This window comes from Coregonus clupeaformis, unplaced genomic scaffold (assembly GCF_020615455.1).
Source record: "Coregonus clupeaformis isolate EN_2021a unplaced genomic scaffold, ASM2061545v1 scaf0401, whole genome shotgun sequence".
NCBI classification, from domain to species: domain Eukaryota; kingdom Metazoa; phylum Chordata; class Actinopteri; order Salmoniformes; family Salmonidae; genus Coregonus; species Coregonus clupeaformis.
This window is the reverse complement of record NW_025533856.1, coordinates 195,001-208,703: the sequence shown is the minus strand read 5'-3', so window position 1 is coordinate 208,703 and position 13,703 is coordinate 195,001. Positions and strand designations below refer to the sequence as shown.

General features: G+C 50.4%; 1 pseudogene; it reads left to right on the top strand.

Moving 5' to 3' along the window:
• Positions 1-13,703, top strand: part of LOC123484662 — a 171,646-nt pseudogene that overhangs the window by 155,765 nt on the left and 2,178 nt on the right.

Genomic DNA, 13,703 nt, shown 5'->3' with positions numbered 1-13,703 from the left:
CTGTCCTATCTATCGCTCTCTCTCTAAGCTCCGTCTCTCATCCATCAAAACGTTGCCCCCACCCACTGAAGGTCCGGGGTCACCTGTCTTGTCCTTCATTGTTCTGGAACAGTTCAATGCTATCCGATTAGTCCGGGGATCCACCGGTCCCTGCGCTGCACTGAGTAAGGTGATCAGAGGGACTTCGCTGCTCACTGCTGACGTCCACAAACTGGCTACTGCTCTACTCAACCAGGAGGTACTGTGTGTCATGTGTGTTACCAAACCAAATCAAATCCAATTTGCCTATTTGCCACATGCGCCGAATACAACAGGTGTAGACCTTACAGTGAAATGCTTACTTACAAGCCCTTAACCAACAATGCAGTTTTTAAGAAAATAAAAAAGTGTTATGTAAAAATAGATAACAAAAAAATAGAGTCAATGTCCGGGGGCACCGGTTAGTCGAGGTAATTTAGGTAATATATACATCTGGGTAGAGTTAAAGTGACTATGCATAGATAATTATCAGAGAGTAGCTGTAGCGTAAAAGAGGGGGGGTGGGGGCAGTGCAAATAGTCTGGGTAGCCATGATTAGCTGTTCCGGAGTCTTATGGCTTGGGGGTAGAAGCTGTTGAGAAGCCTTTTGGACCTAGACTTGGCGCTCCGGTACCGCTTGCCGTGCGGTAGCAGAGAGAACAGTCTATAACTAGGGTGGCTGGAGTCTTTGACAATTTTTTAGGGCCTTCCTCTGACACCGCCTTTCGGTATAGAGGTCCTGGATGGCAGGGGAAGCTTGGCCCCAGTGATGTACTGGGCCGTACGCTACTACCCTCTGTAGTGCCTTGCGGTCGGAGGCCGAGGCAGTTGCCATACCAGGCAGAGATGCAACCAGTCAGGATGCTCTCGATGGCAGCTGTAGAACTTTTTGAGGATCTGAGGACCCATGCCAAATCTTTTCAGTCTCCTGAGGGGGAATAGGCTTTGTCGTGCCTCTTCACGACTGTCTTGGTGTGTTTGGACCATGATAGTTTGTTAGTGATGTGGACACCAAGGAACATGAAGCTCTCAACCTGTTCCACTACAGCCCCGTCGATGAGAATGGGGGCGTGCTCAGTCCTCTTTTTTTTTTCCTGTAGTCCACAATCATCTCCTTTGTCTTGATCACGTTGAGGGAGAGGTTTTTATCCTGGCACCACATGGCCAGGGTCTCCTAACCTCCTCCTTATAGGCTGTCTCATCGTTGTCGGTGATCAGGCCCTACCACTTGTTGTGTCGGCGGCAAACTTAATGATGGTGTTGGAGTCGTGCCTGGCCATGCAGTCATGGATGAACGGGAAGTACATGAGGGGCCCCCGTGTTGAGGATCAGCGTGGCAGATGTGTTGTTACCTACCCTTACCACCTGGGGGCCCATCAGAAGTCAGGATCCAGTTGCAGAGGGAGGTGTTTAGTCCTAGGGTCCTTAGCTTAGTGATGAGCTTTGAGGGCACTATGGTGTTGAACCGCTGAGCTGTAGTCAATGAATAGCATTCTCACGTAGGTGTTCCTCTTGTGCAGATGGGAAAGGGGCAGTGTGGGAGTGCAATAGAGATTGCATCATCTGTGTATCTGTTGGGGTGGTATGCAAATTGGAGTGGGTCTAGGGTTTCTGGGATAATGGTGTTGATGTGAGCCATGACCAGCATTTCAAAGCACTTCATGGCTACAGACGTGAGTGCTACGGGTAGGTGTCATTTAGGCAAGTTATCTTAGTGTTCTTGGGCACATGGACTATGGTGGTCTGCTTGAAACATGTTGGTATTACAGACTGTCTGGGAAGCATGTTGAAAATGTCAGTGAAGCACTTCCCGAGTTGGTCAGCGCATGCTCGGAGTACACTCCTGGTTATCCGTCTGGCCCTGCGGCCTTGTGAATGTTGACCTGCTTAAAAGTCTTACTCGAAACGCTACGGAGAGCGTGATCACATAGAATCATCCAGAACAGCTGATGCTCTCATGCGTGCTTCAGTGTTGCTTGCATCGAAGCGAGCATAGAAGTGATTTAGCTCGTCTGGTAGGCTTGTGTCACTGGGCAGCTCGCGACTGTGCTTCCCATTGTTGTCTGTAATAGTTTTCAAGCCCTGCCACATCCGACGAGCGTCAGAACCGGTGTAGTGCGATTCAATCTTAGTCCTTTATTGACTCTTTGCCGTTGATGTTCGTCGAGGGCATAGCGATTTCTTTAACGTCCGGGTTAGAGTCCCGCTCCTTGAAAGCGGCAGCTCTACCCTTTAGCTCAGTGCGGATGTTGCCTGTAATCCATGGCTTCTGGTTGAGGTATATGTACGGTCACTGTGGGGACGACGTCATCGATGCACTTATTGATGAAGCCAGTGACTGACTGCTTGGTGTACTCCTCATTGCTATCGGAAGAATCCCGGAACATATTCCAGTCTCTGCTAGCAAATCAGTCCTGTAGCCTTAGCATCTGGCGTCATCTGACCACTTCCTTATTAACCGAGTCACTGGTGCTTCCTGCTTTAGTTTTTGCTTATAAGCAGGAATCAGGAAGATAGAGTTATGGTCAGATTTGCCAAATGGAGGGCGAGGGAGAGCTTTGTATGCGTCTCTGTGTGTGGAGTAAAGGTGGTCTAGAGTAATTTTTTTCCTCTGGTTGCACATTTAACATGCTGGTAGAAATTAGGTAGAACGGATTTAAGTTTCCCTGCATTAAAGTCCCCGGACTAGGAGCGCTGCCTCTGGATGAGCGTTTTCCTGTGTACTTATGGCCTTATACAGCTCATTGAGTGCAATCTTAGTGCCAGCATCGGTTTGTGGTGGTAAATAGACAGCTACGAAAATATAGATGAAAACTCTCTTGGTAAATAGTGGTCTACAGCTTATCATGAGATACTTTACCTCAGGCGAGCAAAACCTCGAGACTTCCTTAGTATTAGATTTCAGCTGTTGTTTACAAATATACATACCCTTGTCTTACCGGAGTCAGCCGTTCTATCCTGCCGATGTAGCGTATATCCCACCAGCTGTATGTTATCCATGTCGTCGTTCAGCCACGACTCGGTGAAACATAAGATATTACAGTTGTTAATGTCCCGTTGGTAGGATAACCTAATCTTAGGTAGTCCAATTTATTTTCAAATGATTGAACATTGGATTGATGGAAGAGGCAGTTTACTCGCTCGCCAGTCGGATCCTTACAAGGCACCCTGACCTATGTCCACGATATCTCTGTCTCTTTCTCATGCAAATGATAGGGATTTGGGCCTTATCGGGTGTCTGTAGAATATCCTTCGCGTCCGACTCATTGACGAAAAAATCTTTGTCCAATACGAGGTGAGTAATCGCTGTCCTGTTATCCAGAAGCTCTTTTGGTCATAAGAGACGGTGGCAGAAACATTATGTACAGAATAAATTACAAATAATGCGAAAAACACACATAATAGTACAATTGGTTAGAGGGCTGTAAACGGCAAGCCATCTTCTCCGGGCGCCATTAACTAATCCCATGGGCGGCATCAGACCATCACAGCCCTTCGGTAATGTTCCGTAATAAACCATTTATAAGGCATTTATAAAGTGAGCGTTCACCATGCGTTAATCATTACTCCCACATTTATATACCATTTACTAATCATTAGTAAGTATTTTTTGCAGCCCCTAATCTAAAGTGAGCGCTATTAAATGCTTCATAAATACTTTATAAATGTTTTGAGTGACCAGTGTAATTTCCCAGCAGTACCTGGGGAAAATAATAACCACACAACACAGGATATTTAAGGAAATACACAACATGACCAACATGCTCGTCGAACATCTCATTCCAAAATCATGGGCATTAATATGGAGTTGGTCCCCCCTTTGCTGCTATAACAGCCTCCACTCTTTCTTGGGAACGCTTTACACTAGATGTTGGAACATTTCTGCGGGGACTTGCTTCCATTCAGCCACAAGAGCATTAGTGAGGTCGGGCACTGATGTTGGGCGATTAAGCCTGGCTCGCAGTCGGTGTTCCAATTCTGTCACGGTTCCCTCAGACAGAACCCAGAAGCAGACCAGGACAAGGAGAGTTGAACGAAGGTGAGGGTTTATTACAGATTCAAAAAAGGTGCAGGATAATCCAGGGAACAGAGCGAGGCGGCGTGGATGAGTTGTTGAGGGTGCAGTGGTTGGTCCAATGATGGCTCGGGCAGCCGCCGACCATCAGGCAGAGGTAGGGGTGAGGGTTCCGGACGAGTGACTGGAGATGGAACAAAAACGGAGGTAAGTCAACAATAAACCAACAAGGTACAAAACAACAAAACTAACGCTTAGAAGCTCTAGGACTGATACTCTGATAAACCTACTGTTCATGGCTAACGCATCCGGCAGGAACTGGATGTTTGGCCAGAGCCTAAGAAGGGTGATGATCAGGACCAGGTGTGCAGATTGCTGATGGGATGCAGGTGCGGAAAACAAGAGAGCTCCCGCGAGCTGTTCCCGAACCCTCGGGAAACTGGAGATCACGAACAGGAAAAACTAGTCACCAGACAGGACCCGACTCAGACTGCCGGGATCGTTACAGTACCCCCTCCGGCCAACGCCACCGGGCGGACCTCTCGAGCGCCAGGATGGAGGCGGTAGAAATCACTGATGAGGTCAGCATCTAGGACCTGTCGCCGCGGAATCCAACTCCTCTCTTCAGGACCATACCCCTCCCAGTCCACGAGATACTGGAAACCCCCGGCCGCCGTCTGGAATCCATGATGCGACGCACCGTGGGCAGGACCACCTCCGATCATCCGAGGAGGAGGAGGAGGAGGCGGAGGAGGCAACAGAGGACTGAGGAAGACAGGCTTGAGGCAGGAGACATGAAAGGTGGGATGGACTCTGAGCGTCCCTCGGTAGTTTGAGTCGAACTGCCACTGGATTGATCACCTTCTCCACCACAAACGGACCAATGAACTGCCGGTAACAACTTCCTAGACTCAGTCCGTAAAGGAAGATCCCGTGTGGCCAACCAGACCCTATCTCCGATGGTGTAGGTGGGAGCGGGATCCGGCGACGATTCGCCTGGAGCTGATACCGGTCCGAAACTCTAAGGAGTGCCTTTCTGGCCCGATGCCAGGTCCGGTGGCAACGAATATGGGCCTGAACAGAAGGCACTGAGAGCTCCTTCTCCTGAGAAGGGAACAAGGGAGGTTGGTAGCCATACAGGCACTGGAAGGAGACATCCCAGTGGCAGATGTAGAGAGTATTGTGGGCATACTCAACCCAAGGCAACTGAGAGACCCAGGAGGTGGGGGTTGGAAGAGACCAGACAGCGTAGCGTGATTCCATCTTCTGGTTGGCTCCTACTCTCCGCCTGACCATTGGATTGGGGGTGAAAACCAGATGTGAGACTGACTGTAGCTCCAATGGCCAAACAGAAGGACTTCCAGACAGCAGAGAGTAAACTGAGGGCCACGGTCGGAAACGATATCACATGGGCAAACCGTGGACCCTGAAAACCTCCCTAACCAGGATCTCGACGCTCCGAGGCAGAGGGAAGCCTGGCACTTGGCACAAAGTGGGCGAACTTGCTGAATCTGTCCACGATAGTCAGAACGACCGTGTTCCCCTCAGAAGCGGGCAACCCAGTGACGAAGTCCAGGGCCAGATGCGACCATGGTCGCCGGGAATAGGAAGGGGGGTGAAGTAGTCCAGAGCTGGGCCGATTGGTACTCTTATTCTCGCACACACTGGACAGGCAGCAACAAACCCCGAGTATCCTCGGCCATGGCAGGCCACCAAAAACGTCTGCGAAGAAACGCCATTGTCCGAGCCACGCCAGGGTGACAAGCCATCTTACTGGCGTGGGACCATTTGAGGACAGCAGGGCGAACCGACTCAGGCACAAACAACCGACCGGGTGGACCGTTGCCGGGACCGGGCTGAGTCCGAAGGGCCGCCAGCACCTCCTCCTCAATCTTCCACATAACTGCTCCCACGACGCAGTTCCGGGGAGAATTGTCTCGGTCTTGGACCCACTCCTCCGTCTTGGAGAACATCCGGGACAAGGCGTCCGCCTTGCCGTCTCTTAGATCCAGGTCGGAACGTCCAGGAAAACTTGAATCGTCCGAAAAACAACGCCCACCTGGCCTGGACGGGAGTTGAGACGTTTAGCCGATTGCACGTAAGCAAGATTCTTGTGGTCAGTCCAGACAATAAACGGTTTGCTCCGCCCCTCAAACCAGTGGCGCCACTCCTCAAGGCAAGTTTCACCGCGAGAAGCTCCCAGGTTACCCACATCGTAATTCCTCTCCGCAGGGCGAAAGGCGACGAGAGTAGTAGGCGCAGGGGATGGAGTTTACTGTCCGTGGAGCATCGCTGCGACAGGATGGCGCCAACTCCCACATCAGACGCTGTCCACTTCAACGACGAACTGACGGGCCGTGTCCGGTTGAGAGAGAATCGGTGCGTTGGTGAATCGCCTCTTCAAATCCAGAAACGCTCGATCCGCCTCCGGATTCCACTTGAAGGTCCTGATACGGAAGTCAAGGCAGTTAATGGAGCGGCCACACGGCTGTAATCCCGGATGAATCTGCGGTAGAAATTCGCAAACCCCAAAAATCTCTGGAGCTGCAATCTCGTACCGGGCTGGGCCCATTCAGAACCGCTCTAACCTTCTCCTGGTCCATCCTAATCTCTCCCTGGAGATGATGTACCCGAGAAAGGATGTCGTGGTGGGCGTGAAACTCGCACTTCTCGGCCTTCACGAACAGGCGATTCTCCAACAATCGCTGCAGAACCTGCCGGACATGCTGGACGTGGTCGGAAGGTTCCTTCGAGAAGATCAGAATGTCATCCAGGTAAACAAACACAAAGAGACCGATCATATCTCTCAGGACGTCGTTCACCATACTCTGGAATACCGCTGGAGCATTGGTCAGTCCAAACGGCATCACCTGATACCGGGCGACCCACCGTGTATTGAAACCCGTCAACCACTCGTCCCCTCTCTGATCCGGACCAGGTGATACGCATTGTGAAGGTCTAGCTTGGTGAACACCGTAGCACCCTGTAAGGAGTCGAAGGCAGAACTCATCAAGGGCAGGGGATACTTGTTCTTGACCGTGATGTCATTCAACCCCGATAATCAATACACGGTCGAAGAGGAGCCATCCTTCTTACCCACAAAGAAGAATCCTGCCCCAGGGGTGATGACGAGGACGAACGAGACCAGCAGCTAGGGACTCCCCTGATGTAGGTCTCCAACGCCTCACGTTCAGGTCGGGAGATACTGTATAACCTTCCGCCTTGGGGTAGACAGCTCCAGGAACCAGGTTGATGGCACAATCATATGGTCGGTGGGGAGGGAGTGACAGAGCCTTCTGCTTACTGAAAACTTCCCCCAAATCGTGATATGTCTCGGGAACCAGGGACAAATCTGGGGGTTTAGCCTCAATCACCTGACTGGGAACCGAATGGGGGGCAGGCAGTCTTGAGACAGTTAGCATGACAATCAAGGCTCCAACTCGTTACCTTGCCCGTCTCTCCAACGAACGTGGGATTGTGTTCCTCAGCCAGGGGTATCCAAGGACCAGAGGGAACATGGGAAGACGGCAGAATGAAGAATGAAATCATCTCAGAATGATTCCCGACAACCGCATCTTAACCGGTTCAGTCCTCATTCGTGATACGTGCCAGACTACTGCCGTTCAGAGTGGTCGCTTCAATGGCTTCCGGCAATTGCTCCTTGGAAAGCCCCGAAGCTGTTCCAAACAACTCGGCATCAAGAAAGCTTCCATCGGCACCTGAACCGATAAAAGCGTTAAAGCGCTAAGCTCTGATTCCTGTTCACAAGGGTAGCCGGGAAACGGGGTCTGACAGAGGTACTGAGAGGTTGAAACTGGCTCCTAAAAGTCCTCCCAACTTTAGCGAGCCGGCCAGATTGACGACCGCCGGGAACAAGTGGAGATGTAATGTCCCGAGCTACCACAGTAGAGGCAGCAGTTGGTCTTACGTCTATGTTGACGCTCCTCCTTGGTTAACCCGTGCCGCCCCACTTGCATGGGGTTCAGAATCGGGAGAGAGGACCTCTCCACTTAAATCCATTGTGGTGGAGAATGATCGACGTGTTCTGGTCCACCACCCGACCCGACTGGGAACCCGAGAAGCTGATCGATTGGACGGACCCCATTGCTTCTCCTCCTTCGCTCTCGGACTCGATTATCCACCCGAATAGACAAAGGCTACCAAGCTGTCCAGGTCACTAGGCTCCGGATAGGAGATCAACTCATCCTTGAGCTGCTCCGACAGACCCTGGTAAAAAGGCCGCTTGCAGAGACTCCTGTTCCACCCACTCTCCACCGCCAACGTCTTGAACTCGATCACGAAGTCGGCCACGCTACGAGTTCCTTGGTGAAGCGACAGGCGCCTAGCTGCGTCCTCCCTCGGACGGAATGGTCGAAGAGCTTCCTCATCTCGGCCGTGAACCCCTGGTATGAAGCCATGCAGGGGTCTTGTCGTTCCCAAACGGCTGAAGCCCACCCAGCGCCGACCACGCAGCAACGCAATCACAAAGGCTATCCTAGCCTTGTCTGTGGCATAAGAGTAGGGCTGTAGATCGAACACTAATCCACACTGCATAAGGAAGGAACGGCATCTTCCCCAGCTCCCCTCATATCTATCCGGCGTCGGAACCTCGGGCTCACGGAAGGACACAGCTCCAGAAGCGGCAGGCGAGATGGGTGAAACCGTAGTGGATCCTCCACCGGAAACTTGCGTTGGTTCTGGACCTCCGTCAGACCGGTAGAAAGGTTCGAACTGACAACGCGATCTCCTGTAGTACCGTGCTATGATGGCCCAACATCTTCTCCTGATGGGTAATGGCATGGCGAACAGAGTCCAGGTCCGCTGGGTTCATTACTGGCCGGATCGTTCTGTCACGGTTCCCTCAGACAGAACCCAGAAGCAGACCAGGACAAGGAGAGAGTTGAACGAAGGTGAGGGTTTATTACAGATTCAAAAGGTGCAGGATAATCCAGGGAACAGAGCGGGCGGCGTGGGATGAGTTGTTGAGGGTGCAGTGGTTGGTCCAATGATGGCTCGGCAGCCGCCACCATCAGGCAGAGGTAGGGTGAGGGTTCGGACGAGTGACTGGAGATGGAACAAAAACGGAGGTAAGTCAACAATAAACCAACAAGGTACAAAACAACAAAACTAACGCTAGAAGCTCTAGGACTGATACTCTGATAAACCTACTGTTCATGGCTAACGATCCGGCAGGAACTGGATGTTTGGCCAGAGCCTCAAGAAGGGTGATGATCAGGACCAGGTGTGCAGATTGCTGATGGGATGCAGGTGCGGAAAACAAGAGAGCTCCCGCGAGCGTTCCCGAACCCTCGCGGGAAACTGGGAGATCACGAACAGGAAAAACTAGTCACCAGACAGGACCCGACTCAGACTGCCGGGATCGGTACAAATTCATCCCAAAGGTGTTCGATGGGGTTGAGGTCAGGGCTTTGTGCAGGCCGTCAAGTTCTTCAACACCGATCTCGACAAACCATTTCTGTATGGACCTCGCTTTGTGCATGGGGGCAGTGTCATGCTGAAACAGGAAAGGGCCTTCCCCAAACTGTTGCCCCAAAGTTGGAAGCACAGAATTGTCTAGAATGCTGTAGCGTTAAGATTTCCTTTCACTGGAACTCCGAGGGGCCTAGCCCAAACCATGAAAAAACAGCCCCAGACCATTATTCCTCCTCCACCAGACTTTACAGTTGGCACTATGCATTGGGGCAGGTAGCGTTCTCCTGGCATCCGTCAAACACAGATTAGTCCATCGGACTGCCAGATAGTGAAGCGTGATTCATCACTCCAGATAATACGTTTCCTGCTCCAGAGTCCAATGGCGGGAGTGTGAGTGTTGCGACCAAGGACAGACGATTATTATGCGCTACGCCCTTCAGCACCCAGCGGTCCTGTTCTGTGAGCTTGTGTGGCCTACCACTTCGCGGCTGTGCCTTTGTTGCTCCTAGACGTTTCCACTTCAAATAACAGCACTTACAGTTGACCGGGGCAGCTCTAGCAGGGCAGAAATGTGAAGAACTGACTTGTTGGAAACAGTGCCACGTTGAAAGTCACTGACCTCTTCAGTAAGGCCATTCTACTGCCCAATGTTTGCATGTTTGTGTGCTCGATTTTTTCTTATCTCTCCTTCCCTCTTTCTTATCTCTCTTTCCCTCTTTCTTATCTCTCTTCTTATCTCTCCTTCCCCCTTTTCCCCTCCTTCCCTCTCCTTCCCTCTTTCTTCTCTCTTTCCCATCTCTCTTTCCCTCTTTCTTATCTCTCCCATCTCTTTCCCTATTTCTTATCTCTCCTTCCCTTTCTTATCTCTCCTTCCTCTCCTTCCCTCTTTCTTATCTCTCCCTCTCCTTCCCTTTTCCCATCACTCTTCCCTCTCTTATCTCTCCTTCTCTTTTTTCCTTCTTTTTTTTTAAAACCTTTATTTAACTAGGCAAGTCAGTTAAGAATAGATTCTTATTTACAATGAAGACCTACCCCCGCTGGGCAAATTGTGCGCCTCCCTATGGGACTCCCAAATTATGGCCCGATTGGGATACAGCCTGGAATAGAACCAGGGTCTGTAGTGACGCCTCTAGCACTGAGCTGCAGTGCCTTAGACCGCTGCGCCACTCAGGAGCCCTCTTTCTAATCTCTCCTTCCCTCTTTCTTATCTCTCCTTCCTCTTTCTTATCTCTCCTTCCCTCTTTCTTATCTCTCCTTCCCTCTTTCTTATCTCTCCTTCCCCATCACTCTTTCCCTCTTTCTTATCTTTCCTTCCCTCTTTTTTCCCCTTTTTTTTTTTTTTTTAACCTTTATTTAACTAGGCAAGTCAGTTAAGAATAATTCTTATTTACAATGAAGACACTCCGCTTGGGCAAATTGTGCGCTCCCTATGGGACCCCAATTATGGCCCGATTGTGATACCGCGGAATAGGAAATCCAGGGTCTGTAGTGACGCCTAGCACTGAGCTGTAGTGCCTTAGACCGCTGCGCCACTCAGGAGCCCTCTTTCTAATCTCTCCTTCCCTCTTTCTTAACTCTCTCCTTCCCTCTTTCTTATCTCTCCTTCCCTCTTTCTAATCTCTCCTTCCTTCTGGTCTTCTCTCTGTTCTTGTTATCTGTTCTGCGGGACTGAGACTGCTGGATGGGTCTGATGATGAGACGGCCCCTGTTTGACTCGAAGGCGCTTGATTATTTTAAAATTCTCTTCTGTGATTGGAGGAGCAGAGTTGCCAGTTGGAGTCATTTCCCCTGCCCCACCTCTACTTTGATCCCACAGACAACATTAGTGAAGAGATACACTTTGACGTTACTGTTCCAAAAACACACTCTCACACACACACTCACCCCCTCCCTCCCATGTGCTCTCCACACACTCTCACCCCTCCTTTAGTGATTTGGACACCTTGAAGGCTGGGTTAAGGAGAGAGGAAAGGAGGGAGAGGCAGATAGGGAGGAAGGAAGGGAGGAGGAGAGAGGAGGGGGATAGATTTGGCTGTTTGCCGCCTCTCCCTCCCCTTCCCATAATCCTGTGAGAGCTGCCTTAAATGCTGTCATCCCTCTTTCTCTCTCTCTCTCTCTATGTCTCTCTCTGTCTGTGTCTCTCTCTCTTTCTTTCTTTCTCTCAATTCAATTCATTTACATTACATTTACGTCATTTAGCAGACGCTCTTATCCAGAGCGACTTACATCCTTATATATTTTTTTCACCCTGTGGGAATCGAACCCACAACCCTGGCGTTGCAAACACCATGCTCTATCAACTGAGCTACATCCCTGCCGGCCATTCCCTCCCCTACCCTGGACGACTTGGGCCAATTGCGCGCGCCCCATGGGTCTCCCGGTCACGGCCGGCTACGACAGAGCCTGGATTCGAACCAGGATCTCTAGTGGCACAGCTAGCACTGCGATGCAGTGCCTTAGACCACTGCGCCACTCAGGAGACTAATTCATCAACTCCTCATCAACTTTCTCTCTCTCTCTCTCTCTCTCTCTCTCTCTCTCTCTCTCTGCTCTCTCTCCCTCTCTCTCTCCTCTGTCTTTCTCGCCTCACTCTCCTCTCTCTCTCGCTCTTGCTCTCTGGTCCTTACTGTGAGCTAGGCTGGGCTGGGCTGGGCTAGGCTGAGCTGGGTAGAGGAGAGCAGAGACTGACAGGCAGCCGTTTAGCTCTGCTAAAGACTCTAAGCCAGAGAAACACTAGAGTTAGAGTGGTGTGTGTGTGTGAGAGTGTAGTCTCTAGGGGGCACAGCTTTGATCTCTTCCTAATAGCATATGGAATAAGACCTGCTACTCCTAACCTGCTCTGGGAGTTAAAGCTCTGGAAAGTGAGCCCTTCATTTTAGAACACACACACCGACACACACCACACACACACACACACACACACACACACACACACACACACACACACACACACACACACATCAAGAGCAGCAGCAGGAAAAAATGGAATCCTGTTCTCTCTCTCCTCTGTCAGTCCATCACTCACTGCTCTCCCACCTTTAATATGAATCTGATTCTCTCTCTGTGTATGTTCATCTCTCTGTCTGTCTGTCTCTGCAGTGTCCGCTGAGCTGGCAGAATAAGTGGGAGGGCCAGAGGAACCCATGCAGTACCTGAGGGCTGTGGTGGCACGTGCTCTTGCTATACAGGTACACACACACACACACACACACACACACACACACACACACACACACACCAACACCACAAGCACACACACACACACACACAACCACACAGGCAAGCACACACACACACACACACACACAGTTGTTGAGGTGAAATGTGTTAACGTGAGGGACCACAGATATTGTCATGGCAGGCCAGATTCACTGGTCCACACCCTCCCTCTCTCCTCTGACCAGACAGACAGATAGAGGAGGAAAAATAACAATAGACTTTTATCTCCTTCTTATCTGTTTAGTTACTACCACCACCTGTCTCTCTCTCTCTCTCTCTGTGTGTCGTCTGAGCATATGGAGGTAGGCGGACAGTGAGACTGAAGAGAGGGAGGGAGTGGAACAGCATCCTTCGTTTATGCCAGAACGCTTTTCTACTTCCAAATGTGTGTGTGTGCCTGTGACAGTCCAGTGTGCACCTTCTTGTCCTCTCATACCCTCAGTAATGTGTTCAATCCATAAACTTGCTCTCCCTCTCCTCCACAAGCAGCTGATATAACTAGGGAAGATGAATTAGAGGAATTAAAGGGGTAACAGGAGAGAGACAAACTGACCTTGACACACACACACACACACGAATACTAACCACCACACCTTGACACACACACACACACAGAATACTAACCACCACACAACACTACGTCTGCATTATTCATGGCCCTGGGACAGTCTCACAGTGTGTGTGTGCATGTCGTTCTTGTGTTTATGTGTGTTTGTGTAACTAGTGCATTTGTCTTCAGTGGAAGCTTGCCCAAATCTATTTGTCAGCAAATTGAGATAGACCATGAGCTTAAAATGAATCAATTTATTATAGAGATTAAAATCAGATCGTAGCTCATTCTGCTTATAGGCTGTCAGCATGTTTTTCAACTGACCTCAAATTCAGTTATTTTTGTCATTAATGACGGCTGCTTTCCTGCCTAAAGTTGATTAAGGTGAACAAAATGGAATCATGCAGTTTTCTTCCTTACTGTTGATTTTCTCCCTGGTGTTCTACCATACACAAGAGGATGATGCCA